Genomic DNA, 17,994 nt, shown 5'->3' with positions numbered 1-17,994 from the left:
AGCCATCACCCTGATCAACGATCACTGTTGAAACTCCCAGGGAGCTGTGAGATCATTCTTTCTCAGTGCAATTGGGCTCCCAGTTTCCCCAGTCCTCTCTCCCACTGCTCTGCCTCCTTCTCACTCTCCACATGGACTGTCATTCTCCTCTCCTCCCCCTGCCCAGGTCTCATTGCCAATTATGAATTTGCCTCTTCTTGGTCACAGACTTAACCTGGTTGAAGTAATGATATGATATTCTCGCTTCTCTGGACATACAGTGTTGTCATTTGAGCCCATAAATGACAGACTGGAACCAATTACAGATATTTGGTGCATCATTTGGTAATTTTAAATGATGTATGAAAACAGTATAAACATGGATCGATTTTTATATCCTACTTTGATTCTACTTGGCCACAAATTGTGATAACACTTGTTTCGAATAGAAAACTATGAAAAGGTGAGAGAAAAGTCACAGAAGGACGGTTTGTAACTTACAGGTGTCAATGTCTTTTTTTTAAGGATTTCTCCCATCACTCGCACAGTGAAGATACTTTCAAAATCAAGTTATATCACTTAGAACCTCATGTGTCAGAGGGATATACTTTATAGAGTTTTAACTGCCTGTCCCATATATGAAAATATTTATATCAGGATTTTTATCATTATAATATCATAGATTTTCAGACCTGGAAAAGAGCTTAGAATTCATCTTGTGAAGTCCAAGCTCCTAACTTTACAAATGAAAGAACTAAATCTTACAGAAGTAAAGAAATTAACCTCAAATCTCAGAGCTACTGAACAATAGAGCAAAATGTTGACTCTATGCTTCCAGAGCACAATTGTAATGTTACACTCCTCAAACTGTAGAATCTGGAACAGTACCTTACACAGTGGAGATTCTAATGAATAATAATCATGAAGGTTGGAAGGAATCAATTTTCCTGAATACAGCTAGGAGCCCATTCTTATAACTTACAATTTACATGATTTTCAGGGTAAGCATATTTTCCATGCATATGGAATGCACAGAAGATGTAGCCCAGATGAATGCTAAATGTTTTAAAAACAAAATATGCCTGGGAAAGGAGCAAAATTAGAACAGTAAAGGAATGAGCCTCAAAAACCAATAGTCTGAGACTCCTGAAGAATATCTCAAGTTTGTGGAGATTGCAGAATAGTTGCAAGTTTCTAGATACTGAGATCTTGGAATGACTGCAGACTGTATGTTGAAATGCATGCCCTTGGCATTGCTATGATGCAGTTAGATTATGTCATTTTAAACTAAGCTGGGCCCTCAGCAGCTCCAGTCCACATCTCTGAAAGCAACTGGCTCACCATCCAGCTCTCAGTGTGACCGAACTTTGTGCAGAATGACCTACCCAAGACACTTGCACAGTTCACGGTACATGGATGCTCAATTAAGAATGGTATTAAACAGGTGAATTTATCTCCTCCTACAATGCTGGGAAAACTGTAGTTTGATGCACTGGGAAATATGTGGTTTGAAGCTACAGATACCGTGGTTACTGACCAACCCTAACATTTGTGTTAATAAATCATAACCGCTGGTTAAGGAAAAGCATACTGGCCATAACTTTCTCACCCTCTGTAGCCTTGTTTTGAAAAAGAGATGGAAACCTTCTGTATTTAGAAGAAGAAAATGATCTTTTTAAAAAAATTCGATGCACTTTTTTTTTCCCCTAAATAAATTAGACTCATGCCAGGATGGTGAATTCTCCAAAGAGGGTGAGGACAAAATCTTGACATCCATTGTAGTTTCAATCTCTCCGTGCCTCAGGGAGAAAGTTAGCTCCCATTTCTGAGCTAATGGAAGTCCTTCCTGGTGTCCAGAGCGAGACAGTATGTGCTGTGGTCCCTGGGCTATAAGTGGAGACAAGACCATCGTAGGTAATGTCCTCACAGTTCACAGTACACACTGATTTTGGCACTAAAGAAAGTGTTGAACCTGTGGGGATTATAAGTCAAGCAATAGCCCAATATGTTTTTAATATTAAGAGAAAAGGACCTATACATAAATCACTATACTGTAAGGCAAAAATTACTGCTACAAGAGAAACATAATCAAAGTACTGTAAAGTACCGATGGAATACACTATTTAACTGATAGTAAGAGAAAAGCTTTAAAATGGTGTGGCATTCCAACTGGGCTTTGAACAACTGGTTAAATTCTAACAGGAAAAAAGCATAGAGATTGTGTTCTGTGCTGCAGGAATAGTAGTAAAGGCATGAACAGTTACCCTGTGTTTAGGAATGGCCAGAAAAACAGAGGTAGGAATGTAAGTTGTGAGGAAGAAAAGAAGTTAGAAGATGGTCAGCTGTACTTCTGCCTTCAGATCTATTCCTCAGGCTTGCATCCAATTCCACTCCATATCATAGAAAAGCCCACCCCTGCAGACTACTTTATCAAGGCTCCTACCTCAGCTAGTTTACAGCTGAGTTTGGCCAGTGGGAGATACCTGCTAGAGACTGGAGGGCAGTAGTGCAGAAATCTGGGCTCTGTCTGCTCCTCTCTGACTCTTGGGTGTGAACTCTGGCAGCAACTATGCCTTCATGTCTCCAGCTTCCACAGGACTGTCCACTCTGTGCAGTTTCACTTCTCACCAGGAAGCCCCCACTTAGCTGAGTTTCCTCCAAAGAGCTTTGGCTTCTTGGTTCTGGTAACACCATCTCATCACATTGTCCTCTCTACCCTAAGGGTGGTAGAAGCTTCCTCTTTCACCTGAAGGAAATCAGGATATGTCACCCCAAATACACCCCTCTGACATAAAAATTATTTTGAGTTAAAGACAGCTAAGGAGCAGGAAAAGCTCTCTCTACCCTCCCCTTTTCTGTCTGAAGGCAGGATATAAATTCTCCCTTTACTGGAGACAGACTCTTATCAGCTCAGAGACAGCACCAGAGCAATCTGCAAACAAACCTCACTTTATTAGTTCCCTCCTAAATATTTACCTTCCCACAGTTTGCCATCCTTAGAAGCCTAAAACTGCTTTCCTTTGTCCTGCCATTTCTCTACAAATGTATTGTTCTTTGTTGAAGATGCTCTATAAGCTGGAGTTCTAAGCCACAGTTCTGAGTTACTTTTCATTGAGGTTTCTCCTCCATGATGTGCACAGCACAGGTAAATAAACTATTATCCTCTTGTTAATCTTTTTGTTAAGGAACCCCAGATGAAAACTTAAGATCAGCAAAGATAAAGTTTTGGCTCCCCTAAATGGCTAACCTATGGTTTGTTTCTCTATCCTTGATTTGACTTCTCAGCTTTCCCATCACTTTGCTTAAAAGACCCAGAGTTGCTTCTGTTTTCTGCCAGGAGTCTGATAAGTACAGATGGCCATTAAGACTGACTTTGCTCCACCTTTCTTTGCCTTTCCCTACCTTGGTCCTCTACATTTAAAAGTACAGTTGACCCTTGAACAACGTGGGGGTTAGGGGTGCCAAGACCCCACACACAGATAAAAATTTGAGTATAACTTTTGATTCCCCCAAACTTAACTACAAATAACCTACTGTTAGTGGAAGTCTTACCAATAACATAAACAGTCAGTTAACACATATTTTGTATATGTTTTATATACTGTATTCATTCAATAAAGTAAGCTAGAGAAAAGAAAATTTTATTAAGAAATAAAGAAATTAAGAAAATTATATGGAAGAAAAATACACTTACAGTACTATACTGTATTTATCAATACCATAAGTTTACATGGTTTGTTTACAGGATGAATCATCTGCCTGACAGTATGTACATCAATATTGTCTTATATGATACAAAACACAATAGATGTTCTATGTATTACTATCACTAGACTTCAAAATGAAAAAATAATGTGAAAAATGCATATTTATTTACAAGTATAATGGCTCGTGCATTGATAATGAAGAAGCAGCAGTATGATTGCTTCATGGTAGCCTAGCCTATGCACTAGTGAATGAATCATTATAAAATTGTATGGCATACAATACTATAGTCTTATTCATAATACAGTATTAGAAACATTGTTACTTTTTTTTTTTTTAGAAACCACTTACCTGTGATGATAGGCTGAGACACAGTTTTTCCAATAATGAGAGAGAGGGGCATACTGTATGGTAATGTAACTCTTTGAAAGCAAAGTTATAAAACAGTAAGAAAACTAACACCCTGTCAATTTTATGTTAAATATTACTAACCTTATGCCTATGTAAGATATGCTGTCCACTTCAATACAAGTCTGGTGCACCATGTTCTACCCGACGAATACTTAGGTGATGATGATGATGATGACACAAAAATGTCTGCTACGGTTCTTGTCATACGGTTACTAGATTTTCACATGAAGACACACATACACAGCAGATAAGTTTATTAACTGTATGGCATGATGATCATTTGCTCTTCGTTAAGTGGAAGTGGATCATCATAAAGGTCTTCACCCTTGTTGTCTCCATGCTGAGAAGGCTGCGGGGGAGGAGGGGAAGGAGGGGTTGGTCTTGCTATCTCAGCAGCGGCAGAGAGGAAAGAGATGGAGGACGGGGAGGGGGAGGGCAGGAGAGGCAGGCACACTCTGTGTAACTTTATGGAACTACACGGTAATTTCTGTCTGACTTTTGCTTTTTCATTTCTCTTAAACTGTTTCTAGATGGAATCGATCCTCCTACTGTTTTTCACTTTAGTTTCAGTACCCATTTCATAGAAGGGCCCATCCATGTCGTAAAAGAATGCAAAAGCAGTCTTGAAAAATCAGAACCCTTCCGACGGAATGTCCAGTGTCAGTTTGTTTGCTGGCACTGCTTCTTCTACATCTTCTTCCTCATTGTCTGGCAGAAGCATTCAGTCATCTTCTGTTAATTCCTCTGGTGTGGTGTCTATCAGCTCTTGAATTTCTCCAAGATCCGTATTTTGAAACCCTTTACTTCCCACTTTTTTGTCATAGCCACAGTCTCTTTCAGGATTTCCTTGACTGGTTCTGTCATAAATCCTGTGAAGTCATTCACAACATCTGGACAGAGTTTTCTCCAGCAGGAATTTATTGTTTCGGGCTTGATGGCTTTCACAACTTTTTCTATAATAACAACGGCATCTTCAGTGGAAGGTGTAATCCTTCCAGACTTTCATGATGTTCTCTCCATCAGGGTTCTCTTCCATAGCACTGACAATCCTTTCCATAGCATACTGTGTGTGATGAGCCTTAAAGGTCTTTCCGACCCCCTGATCTAGAGGCTGACTTTGAGACGTTGTGTTTGGTGGCAAGGAGACCACTTCAGCAACTTTGATGTTGAACTCATGAGGCTCTGGGTGGCCAGGGGCCTTGTCCAATATCAAAAGAACTTTAAAAGGCAATCCCTTACAGGCAAGGTATTTCCTTCAGGGACAAATCATCGATGGAACCAATCCAGAAAAAGAATTCTCATGATCCAGGCTTTCTTGATGTACAACCAAGACTGACAGCTGGTGTTTATCTTTTCCCTTCAAGGCTCAGATATTAGCAGCTTTATAGATAAGAGCAGTACTTACCATAAACCCGACCACATTTGCACAAGCGGTAGAGTTAGCCTATTCCTTCCTGCCTAAAATCCTAATGCTCGCTTTTCTTCCTTACAAATAAATGACTTTTGTGGCATTTTTTTCCCCAGAATAGGGCAGTTTCATCTGCATTAAAAACCCATTCAGGGCTTCCCTGGTGGCGCAGTGGTTGAGAATCTGCCTGCCAATGCAGGGGACACGGGTTCGAGCCCTGGTCTGGGAGGATCCCGCATGCCGCGGAGCACCTGGGCCCGTGAGCCACAACTACTGAGCCTGCGCGTCTGGAGCTTGTGCTCCTCAACAAGAGAGACCGTGATAGTGAGAGGCCCGCGCACCGCGATGAAGAGTGGCCCCCACTCGCCGCAACTAGAGGAAGCCCTCGCACAGAAACGAAGACACAACACAGCCATAAATAAATAAATAAATAAACCCTAAGTTAAAAAAAAAAAAAAACACATTCAGGAGAATTCTTTCTCCTCAATGATTTTCTTAATGGCGTCTTGGAATTCGTCTGCTGCCTCTTGGTGAGCAGAAGCTGGTTCTCCTGTTACCTTGACATTTTTTAAGCCAAATCTCCTCCTAAAATTATCCAACCATCCTTTGCTGGCATTAAATTCTACAGCTTTAGATCCTTCACCTTCCTTTGGCTTTCGGTTGTCATATAATGATTTCGTTTTTTTAAAAAAATCATTTTAGAGTCTGTAGATATGCCTGCACCCACATAAAAGCTGCATTTTCAATACAAGATAAAAAGGTATTTTGCAAAAAGTGCAAGGTTTTCCCGCCTGCTGATGTAGCTGCAGCGATAGCTTCACGATTTTCCTTTTCTTTTTTTACAGTGGTCCTTACGCTGGATTCATTTGTCTTAAAATGGCAGGCAACAGCAGCTGCAGACCTCGATCTAGGGTACATACCCAGCAATTCAACTTTTTCTTGTAATGTCATGACTTTTCTCTGCTTCTTGGGAGCACTTCCAGCCTCACTAGTGGCACTTTGTATGGATCCCATAGTGTTATTCGAGGTTTACAGTATTGCACTAAACATGATGAAAACCATGCAAGAACTGGGAGAGATCACTTTTTACCGTGATATGCAATGTACCAAAGAGAGGAACTGCATATGCAGAGATGATAGCATCACTTGGCGTTTTACACAATACTCGCAACACCTGAGCTCACCTAAACAGCAACAGGAGGTGGCTATGAAATTAACATGATAGCACAGTACGTACTGCAGTTAATTTTACACAGTCACAGTTTAATACCGCATCTTTACATTTGTTTACATTTCTCTCGGCTGCAAATGGCATCAAGTATAGTCTGTAAGTGTTTTATGAATAAGTTTTGATAAATGTTAACTTTTTAATTTGTGCATATTTTATGGTTGTAAATGATAAAATAGACTAGTATCTATATATGTTTTATGGATTCATGACATACTTAACTGTTTCTTCATTTTTTTTTTTTTTTGATATTTCTAGACTACACCGTTTGTCTGCAAGTTTTTTTTCAAATTGGTGCAAATCTCCCCCAAAATTTCCAGTATATTTATTGAAAAAGATCTGCATATCAGTGGACCTGTACAGTTCAAACCTGTGCTGTTCAAGGGTCTACTGTAGTTGTTTTGTTGTTGTTCTCAACTGATTTTCATGAATCAGGTTCACATCCCATCAATCTTCATATGTTTTCTAATCATTTCATTTAAACTCCCCAAACATTATTGAACATCTATTATGTGCAGAAACTGTACTAATTGCACTGCCCACAAAAAGCAGTGTGCCAGGTACATGGCCATATAGCTAAATAATTAACATATAGTGTGATAATGCTTGAACAGTATCTACAAAAATCAGCGGAATGTAAATGACAGAGAAATCAATTCTTATTTTTTATTTAATTTTATTTATTTTTTTATACAGCAGGTTCTTATTAGTTATCTATTTTATACATATTAGTTTGTATATGTCAATCCCAATCTCCCAATTCATCCCACCACCACCACTCCCCCGCCACTTTCCCCCCTTGGTGTCCACATGTTTGTTCTCTACATCTGTGTCTCAATTTCTGCCCTGCAAACCGGTTCATCTGTACCATTTTTCTAGGTTCCACATATATGCGTTAATATACGATTTTTGTTTTTCTCTTTCTGACTTACTTCATTCTGTATGACACTTTCTAGATCCATCCATGTCTCTATAAATGACCCAATTTCGTTCCTTTTTATGGCTGAGTAATATTCCATTGTATATATGTACCACATTTTCCTTATCCACTCGTCTGTCAATGGGCATTTAGGTTGCTTCCATGTCCTGGCTATTGTAAATAGTGTTGTAATGAACATTGGGGTGCATGTGTCTTTTTAAATTATGGCTCTCTCAGGGTATATGCCCAGTAGTGGGATTGCTGGGTTGTATGGTAGTTCTCTTTTTACTTTTTTGAGGAACCTCCATACTGTTCTCCATAGTGGTTGTATCAATTTACATTCCCACCAACAGTGTAAGAGGGTTCCCTTTTCTCCACACCCTCTCCAGCATTTGTTTGTAGATTTTCTGATAATGCCCATTCTGACCAGTGTGAGGTGATACTTCATTGTAGTTTTGATTTGCATTTCTCTAATAATTAGTTATGTTGACCAGCTTTTCATGTGCTTCTTGGCCCTCTGTATGTATTCCTTAGAGAAATGTCTATTTAGGTCTTCTGCCCATTTTTGGATTGGGTTGTTTGTTTTTTTAATATTGAGCTGCATGAGCTGTTTATATATTTTGGAGATTAATCCTTTGTCCATTGATTAGCTTGCAAATATTTTCTCCCATTCTGAGGGTTGTCTTTTTGTTTTCTTTGTAGTTTTCTTTGCTGTGCAAAAACTTTTAAGTTTCATTAAGTCCCATTTGTTTATTTTTGTTTTTATTTCCTTTACTCTAGGAAGTGAATCAAAAAAGATCTTACTGTGATTTATGTCAAAGAGTGTTCTTCCTATGTTTTCCTCTAAGAGTGTTATAGTGTCCAGTCTTACATTTAGGTCTCTAATCCATTTTGAGTTTATTTCTGTGTATGATGTTAGGGAGTGTTCTAACTTCATTCTTTTACATGTAGCTGTCCAGTTTTTCCCAGCACCACTTATTGCAGAGACTGTCTTTTCTCCATTGTATATCCTTGCCTCCTTTGTCATAGATTAATTGACCATAGGTGTGTGGGTTTATCTCTGAGCTTTCTATCCTGTTCCACTGATCTATATTTCTGTTTTTGTGCCAATACCATATTGTCTTGATTACTGTAGCTTCGTAGTATAGTCTGAAGTCAGGGAGACTGATTCCTATAGCTCCATTTTTTTCCCTCAAGACTGCTTTGGCTATTCGGGGTCTTGTGTGTCTCCACACAAGTTTTAAGATTTTTTGTTCTAGTTCTGTAAAATATGCCATTGGTAATTTGATAGGGATTGCATTGAATCTGTAGATTGCTTTGGGTAATATAGTCATTCTCACAACATTGATTCTTCCAATCCAAGAACATGGTATATCTCTCTATCTGTTTGTATCATCTTTAATTTCTTTCATCAGTGTCTTATAGTTTTCTGCATACAGGTCTTTTGTCTCCCTAGGTAGGTTTATTCCTAGATATTTTATTCTTTTTTTTTGCAATGGTAAATGGGAGTGTTTCCTTAATTTCTCTTTCAGATTTTTCATCATTAGTGTATAGGAATGCAATACATTAATCTCTGTGCATTAATCTTGTATCCTGCAACTTTACCAAATTCATTGATTAGCTCTAGTAGTTTTCTGGTGGCATCTTTAGGATTCTCTATGTATAGTATCATGTCATCTGCAAACAGTGACAGTTTTACTTGTTCTTTTCCAATTTATATTCTTTTATTTCTTTTTCTTCTCTGATTGCCATGGTTAGGACTTCCACAACTATGTTGAATAATAGTGGTGAGAGTGGACATCCTTGTCTTGTTCCTGATCTTAGAGGAAATGGTTTCAGTTTTTCACCATTGAGAATGATGTTGGCTGTGGGTTTGTTGTATATGGCCTTTATTATGTTGAGGTAGGTTCCCTCTATGCCCACTTTCTGGAGAGTTTTTATCATAAATCAGTGTTGAATTTTGTCAAAAGCTTTTTCTACATCTATTGAGATGATCATATGGTTTTTATTCTTCAATTTGTTAATATGGTGTATCACATTGATTGATTTGCATATATTGAAGAATCCTTGCATCCCTGGGATAAATCCCACTTGATCATGGTGTATGATCCTTTCAATGTGTTGTTGAATTCAGTTTGCTAGTATTTTGTTGAGGATCTTTGCATCTATATTCATGAGTGATATTGGTCTGCAATTTTCTTTTTTTGTAGTACCTTTGTCTGGTTTTGGTATCTGGGTGATGGTGGCCTCCTAGAATCAGTTTGGGAGTGTTCCTTCCTCTGCAATTTTTTTGAAGAGTTTGAGAAGGATTGTTGTTAGCTCTTCTCTAAATGTTTGATAGAATTCACCTGTGAAGCCGTCTGGTCATGGACTTCTGTTTCTTAGAAGATGTTTAATCACAGTCTCAATTTCATTACTTGTGATTGGTTTGTTCATATTTTCTACTTCTTCCTGGTTCAGTCTTTGAAGGTTATACCTTTCTAAGAATTTGTCCATATCTTCCAGATTGTCCAGTTTATTGGCATAGAGTTGCTTGTAGTAGTCTCTTAGGATGCTTTGTATTTCTGCAGTGTCCGTTGTAACTTCCCCATTTTCAATTCTAATTTTATTGATTTGAGTCCTCTCCCTCTTTTTCTTGATGAGTCTGGCTAATGGCTTATCAATTTTGTTTATCTTCTCAAAGAACCAGCTTTTAGTTTTATTGATCTTTGCAATTGTTTTCTTTCTTTCTATTTCATTTATTTCTGCTCTGATCTTTATGATTTCTTTCCTTCTACTAACTTTGGGTTTGGTTTGTTCTTCTTTCTCTAGTTCCTTTAGGTGTAAGGTTAGACAGTTTATTTGAGATGTTTGTTGTTTCTTGAGGTAGGATTGTATTGCTATAAACTTCCCTTTAGAACTGCTTTTGCTGCATCCCATAGGTTTTGGATCGTCGTGTTTTCACTGTCATTTCTCTCAAGGTATTTTTTTGATTTCCACTTTGATTTCTTCAGTGATCTCTTGGTTATTTACTAACGTACTGTTTAGCCTCTTGTGTTTGTGTTTTTACATTTTTTTCCCTGTAATTGATTTCTAATCTCATAGCATTGTGGTCAGAAAAGATGCTTGAAATGATTTCAATTTTCTTAAATCTACTGAGGCTTGATTTGTGACCCAAGATGTGACCTATCCTGGGGAATGTTCGGTGTGCACTTGAGAAGAAAGTGTAATCTGCTGTTTTGATATGGAATGTCCTATAAATATCAATTAAACCTATCTGGTCTATTGTGTCATTTAAAGCTTGTGTTTCCTTTTAATTTTCATTTTGGATGATCTGTCCATTGGTGTAAGTGAGTTGTTAAAGTCTCCCAGTATTGTGTTTCTGTCAATTTCCTCTTTTATAGCTGTTAGCAGTTGCCTTATGTATTGAGGTGCTCCTATGTTGGGTGCATATATATTTATAATTGTTATATCTTCTTCTTGGATTGATCCCTTGATCATTATGTAGTGTCCTTCTTTGTCTCTTGTAATAGTCATTGTTTTAAAGTCTATTTTGTCTGATATGAGAATTGCTACGCCAGCTTTCTTTTGATTTCCATTTGCATGGAATATCTTTTTCCATCCCCTCACTTTCAGTCTGTATGTGTCCCTAGGTCTGAAGTGGGTCTCTTGTAGACAGTATATTTATGGGTCTTGTTTTTGTATCCATTCAGTGAGCCTGTGTCTTTTGGTTGGAGCATTTATTCCATTCATGTTTAAGGTAATTATCGATATGTATGTTCCTATTACTATTTCTTAATTGTTTTGGGTTTGTTTTTGTAGGACCTTTTCTTCTCTTGTGTTTCCCACTTAGAGAATTTCCCTTAACATTTGTTGTAGAGCTGGTTTGGTGGTGCTGAATTCTTCTAGCTTTTGCTTGTCTGTAAAGCTTTTGATTTCTCCATCAAATCTAAATGAGATCCTTGCCAGGTAGAGTAATCTTGGTTGTAGGTTCTTCCCTTTCATCACTTTAAATATGTCATGCAACTCCCTTCTGGCTTGTACAGTTTCTGCTGAGAAATCAGCTGTTAACTTTATGGGAGTTCCCTTGTAGGTTATTTGTCGTTTTTCCCTGCTGCTTTCAATAATTTTTCTTTGTCTTTAATTTTTGCCAGTTAGATTACTATGTGTCTCGGTGTGTTTCTCTTTGGGTTTATCCTGTATGGGACTCTCTGCGCTTCCTGGACTTGGGTGGCTATTTCCTTTCCCATGTGAGGGAAGTTTTCGACTATAATCTTTTCAAATATTTTCTCAGGTCCTTTCTCTCTCTCTTCTCCTTCTTGGACCCCTATAATATGAATGTTGTTGTGTTTAATGTTGTCCCAGAGATCTCTTAGGCTGTCTTCATTTCTTTTCATTCTTTTTTCTTTATTCTGTTCCGTGGCAGTGAATTCCACCATTCTCTCTTCCAGGTCACTTATCTGTTCTTCTGCCTCACTTATTCTGATATTGATTCCTTATAGTGTATTTTTCACTTCAGTTATTTTATTGTTCTTCTCTGTTTGTTTGTTCTTTAATTCTTCTAGGTCTTTTTTAAACATTGCTTGCATCTTCTCGATCTTTGCCTCCGTTCTTTTTCAGAGGTCCTGGATCATCTTCACTATCATTATTCTGAATTCTTTTTCTGGAAGTTTGCCTATCTCTACTTCATTTAGTTGTTTTTCTGGGGTTTTATCTTGTTCCTTCATCTGGTATATAGCTCTGCCTTTTCATCTTGTCTATCTTTCTGTGAATGTGGTTTTTGTTCCACAGGATTGTAGTTCTTCTTGCTTCTGCTGTCTACCCTCTGGTGGATGAGGCTACCCAAGAGGCTTGTGCAAGCTTTCTGATGGGAGAGACTAGTGGTGGATAGAGCTGGCTGTTGCTCTGGTGGGCAGAGCTCAGTAAAACTTTACTCTGCTTTTCTACTTATGGGTGGGGCTGAGTTCCCTCCCTATTGGTTGTTTGGCCTGAGGCAACCCAGCACTGGAGGCTACCCAGGCTCCTTGGTGGGGCCAATGGCAGACTCCGTGAGGGCTCATGCCAAGGAACACTTCCCAGAACCTCTGTTGCCAGTGTCCTTGTCCTCACGGTGAGACACAGCCACCCCTTGCCTCTGCAGGAGACCCTCCAACGTTAGCCAGTAGGTCTGACTCCTATGGGGTCACTGCTCCTTCCCCTGGGTCTTGATGCACACACTACTTTGTGTGTGCCCTCCAAGAGTGGAGTCTCTGTTTCCCCCAGTCCTGTCGAAGTCCTGCAATCAAATCCTGCTAGCCTTCAAAGTCTGATTCTCTAGGAATTCCTCCTCCCATTGCCAGGCCCCCAGGTTGGGAAGCCTGACGTGGGGCTCAGAACCTTCACTCCAGTGGGTGGACTTCTGTAGTATAAGTGTTCTCCAGTTTGTGAGTCACCCACCCAGCAGTTATGGGATTTGATTTTATTGTGATTGCGCCCCTCCTACCACCTCATTGTGGCTTCTCCTTTGTCTTTGGATGTGGGGTATCTTTTTTGGTGAGTTCCAGTGTCTTTCTGTGGATTAATGTCCAGCCGTTAGTTGTGATTCCGGTGCTCTCGCAAGAGGGAGTGAGAGCACATCCTTCTACTCTGCCATCTTGAACCAATCTCCGAGAAATCAATTCTTGATTGTCAGGTGGTAGAGAGGTGTATGGCGTGGAATATTACAGAAGGGAAAGATGAATAATAATAGGCATTTATTTACTGCTTACTGTGTTTCTGACACTTTTCAAAAAGTGCTTTACAAATACTCTCTCATTTAATCCTCAAAACAACTCTCTGAGGTATGTACTATAATTATCCCCATATAAACAGAAATTAAGTCACTGCCCCAAAGTATAAACAACAGCATGGGAGATAGGACAATGCATGTAAAATAGTCAGGAAGGGGAATTCACTCAGTGGAGCTCTTGTTTTATTGTTTGAGAACAAATATGACCAGTTTAGGAAAACTGTCCTAAGAAGTTTGGACATAATACCATGTAGCTGAAGGGAATTCATTGTAAATCTCTGAAGGAAGAACTGGCAGGGAAACAGGGCATATTGTCATGATTTTTGTAGCAAGATACTATAGTAACTAATTTGCAAACTCTTCATTCATATAGAATAATACTAAATCAAATATAAATTAAAATGGGAGGAACATGGCTCTTGAAGCATAATGTGTCTTCTGTTCTACAGGAGTGTAATTTGACTGCACAAATTAACTCATGTATACACGGGTTCAAACCTCATTATCCAAAAGTAATGTAATTGGGGATAACACTTTTGAAAAGCAAAAGGCAAAAGTACCCACTTCATGTGTTCATTGATCACCATAAGGCTTGAGTATTATACATTCAAATTTATATTCTACACGTTGACAAACATACTAAAATAGGGTAGATTAATAGTAGCTTAAATTGCAAATATACATGAATAATATGTCATATAATGCCAGGAATAACAAAATGTAGCACAGAACACAGCATTTCCAAATACTATCATATATTCAACACCAGGAGAAAATTATCTTCCAATTCAATATTGCATACCTTTAACAAAATTACACGTTTAAAAATTTTTCTGTTGTGATAGTTTTTTTTAAGAATTAGAAATCTTTGTTTTTATTCAAGCTTCCAGATTCAACCTTCAGCATCCTCTCCATTTAGTAGAGCATTGACCACTAGGGGGCAGACATGACCAAGCCATTTAATGTGTTTCTATTTGCTATTTCAGATTTTGAATTGAAATGCAGTATGCTCTTGAAGCCAAAGGTATATTTTCTTTAAAACTGCATATCAAACAAACAGAAAAAGAGAAAGAAAAAACTGACAATTCAATTTTAAGTCTATTTTGTTTTCTTATGAGTTACCAAGTCCAAATCTTATCTTTGTTTTCAACTACAATAAAATTAAATTTACAATAGAGAGACTGATAGTTAATTATTACTTTTTCGTTATAAGATTGGCAATGTCCTTCAGAACCTAGGTTTGTGTTTCTAAGCGCCTACACTAATAATTTAGTTATATATATTACCTAAATTTGTTCTTACAACACATCTGTGAATAAAGTGTTACCATCCTCATCTGTAAGATGGGGAAATTAAAGATTTTTAAAAGATCGCAAATTATGTGGCATAATAAGGATTTAGACCCAGTTTTGTCTAATTCCAAAGTTTGTGTGTGATATTCCTTCATTTTTTCTGTGTTAATTATGAAATATACAGTACATGCGGGAAAGTACATAAAATACAAGTATTCAACTTAAAAATAATAATAAAGCAAATATCCATTTCACCACCACCCTGACCCAAACAAAGGACACTTTTAGCTCCTGCAGAAGCACCAGATGAGCTACTCACCCTTCACAACACCCCCTCCACATTGGAAGGTAATTATCATCTTCATTTTTATGATCATCATTCCCTTTCTTCTGTTTAGAACTTTTGTGAGAGTTATATAAATCTATTCATAGTGTATAGATTCATTCATGTCTTTCTCCTTTTGGTCAATATTATATTTGTAATATTTATCTATACTGTTGTACATAGTTACAGTTCTTTAATTTTCATTGCTACATAAAATGAAATGCTCTATGTAATATACCATAATTTATTATCTATTCTACTATTGATAGGCATGGGGGTTGTCTTCAGTTTGGGACTATTATGAATAAGGCTACTACACACATTCTTACACACATCTTTTGATGCAGATATAAAAATTGTCCCTAAGATATATAATTGAGTCAAATAGCTAGTTCATCAGGTCTGTCTGCATATCTTCAACTTTATTGGAAACAAAAGTTTATTGACAGGTGAATAAGCAAAGAGATGTGGTATATGCACACAATGGAATACTACTCAGCAGTAAAAAGAAGGAACTATTGACACATGCAACAACATAGATGAACCAGGTGGACTATTTTATTCTTTTATCCACTATTAATTGTAATACAATATTACTATATTTTGATATGTATTGATAGATATTGAATGTATAACCTTCCCAAAATGAAAAATTAGTTTCCATGGGTAATTAGTTTCCATGGGTAATACACCAAGTTAGGGTGGGGGGAATCATTTCATCCTGGAGGTTCATTGTCTTTGTAAGTTTTATTTTCATTTACATCTATAAATGACCCTGCATATCCTTTATTACTCTAGATAGTTATGGTAGGGTTTTAAATGATGCTTAGTACACCACACATTAATAATACTACTGTGACATTTTACCACCCTTTCCAGTAAAAATGACGTTTTCTGTATGACATATATTTTCCCGTAGCTGGAGAAGTCACCAGAGGCCACTGCTCTGTAAATTTTGGTTGCCTCTGGTCTGGATAAAAATACATATAGATATATGCCAGCCATCAAAAAAAATACCATAAATAAAAATAAGTTTTTACTGATAGAAGCTTCTAGGTAGCATCTGCTTCCCATTAAGAGGAGGTGGTTGATCCTGATCCTGTCCAATCTCAACCAGTTTTACTGTGAGGAACATGACCTTGTTTTAAAGGTGGGTACTCTGATTATGAGGAAGCAGCAGTAAAAGACTACCTTCCCAGTGATGGCTTGCCATATTAGGTTGACCCTAGTGTTTCCATAGCCTAAGCCTCTATTCCACCTAGCTACTGCTTTCCTTCTCCCTCAACCCCTTTTCTTCTCTTTCAATTTCAGATAGCTTCATCATCTTTTAGATGGCCTACCTAGCAAGACGAGTTTCCTGAGAGAGGACTCCAGTGTCCCTATCTGAGTTAAAATTCCTCTCAGTATGATGGTGAGCTTCCAGAAAAGCCATCTGCACTCGATTCAACACACCAAGTCTAATTCCCAAGGCTCCCAAATCTCTCTTGGTATGTTGGGACCAGTTTTAGTTAATCCACTACAAGTATAGTTGCCATTAACTGCTTGTGCTATAAGTGTTATTCAAATATATAATAGGCACCTAAAATATTGTTATTCCAGGAGATAATCAGCTGAACCTGTTGACTCCTAGCTGCAGTTCAATTTAATAGGAATAGGCTCTTCATAATCATCCTTTTCAAAGTTTCAGAGACAAATTCCATCAGTGATACTTGCTCATCAAGTCAGGCATAATTCACTCTTTTGGACACCATTCTAATTTCCTGACTACCCTACTTATTTAATGTTCCTTCCACATTCATATCTGATTTAGTCAAAAGAGAAAAGGAGACTCTGACCTACTGGAAGCTCAGTGGTGGCATATCTCCCTTCAGACCCACACCGAGCTTAGAGTCACAACATATCCTGCTCATGTTCTCCAAGACATGATAAAACCAATATGATGAATATAATTAACAAAATGTGACTCAAATTAGAATTGCAACTAACTACTACTGAGGTGGATCATCAAGGGTAGTTGATGTCTTTTCAGTAAATAACTAAATCAGAGTTCTTAAGTTAGTCTTGTAGTTTGGTTTCAGTGTCATTCTCTTTCCCAGAGGGGGAAAAATCCAGGTTCTTCTCTCTGAATTAGCAACAAATTGGTATCATATCTGAGAGAAACAGTTAAAAGTGTTTTTCTCTCACTCTGAGACACTCAGAAAAAAAGTGATGCAACACTATAGATTTTATGTGCTTTCTTTCCATCTGCCACAATTCCCCCTTTGCCTTCATTTGTTACTTACTTATTACCATATTTCATTCCCTGGGTGTGTCTCTATACTGTTTACCTCAAGGCAGATAGCTGGAATCACTCTGCCAAGGCTTCCCCTTCAGTCTACTCCCAGCAAGAAGGAAAGACAAGTAGTGATGGGACTATCCTACGTGTCACCAACAGGGCAGCACTTACAGTCAGTCCTAGTTAAGGACACATGAGGGGTGTCACTATCAAGTCCATTGTGTTTTTTTACCAAGATGCCAGTCAAATTCAGAGAAATTGAACTAGTTTTCTGAGTATCAATCCCTCCCTTTGCTGGGATATGGTAGTGTAGTCTTGAACACAATACAGGTGAATCTGGCAAGATAAAATAAATTTTCTGTTGGATGCTCACTTCAGCAGCACATATACTAAAATTAGAATGATACAGAGATTAGCATGGCCCCTGTGCAGGGATGACAGGAAAATTCGTGAAGCATTCCATATTAAAGAAAAGAAAAGAAGAGAAGAGAAGAGAAGAGAAGAGAAAAGAAAAGAAAAGAAAAGAAAAACTTTCTGTTGGAGTTGTGTGATTGCATCATCACTGTTATCTTTACCCCTACATTCACATAGGAACTACCCCCCAATGGTTTTTCTATGTTAGATTGACCCAGTCATGTCAGCCAGTTCTTCATGCCCTTGGCATCACCAGTCTTTATCAACATATATTTTAATTACCCATTCCAGG

General features: G+C 38.0%; 1 non-coding gene across 1 annotated transcript; it reads left to right on the top strand.

The window, feature by feature from the left end:
• Positions 1-17,653: 17,653 nt before the first annotated feature.
• LOC114239095 (U6 spliceosomal RNA) lies at positions 17,654-17,757 on the top strand. The gene has a single exon (XR_003624283.1). It is a non-coding gene; the product is annotated as a U6 spliceosomal RNA (small nuclear RNA).
• Positions 17,758-17,994: the final 237 nt, after the last annotated feature.

This window comes from Balaenoptera acutorostrata, chromosome 1 (genome assembly GCF_949987535.1).
Source record: "Balaenoptera acutorostrata chromosome 1, mBalAcu1.1, whole genome shotgun sequence".
Lineage (NCBI taxonomy): Eukaryota > Metazoa > Chordata > Mammalia > Artiodactyla > Balaenopteridae > Balaenoptera > Balaenoptera acutorostrata.
This window is presented reverse-complemented; position numbering and strand designations above follow the sequence as displayed.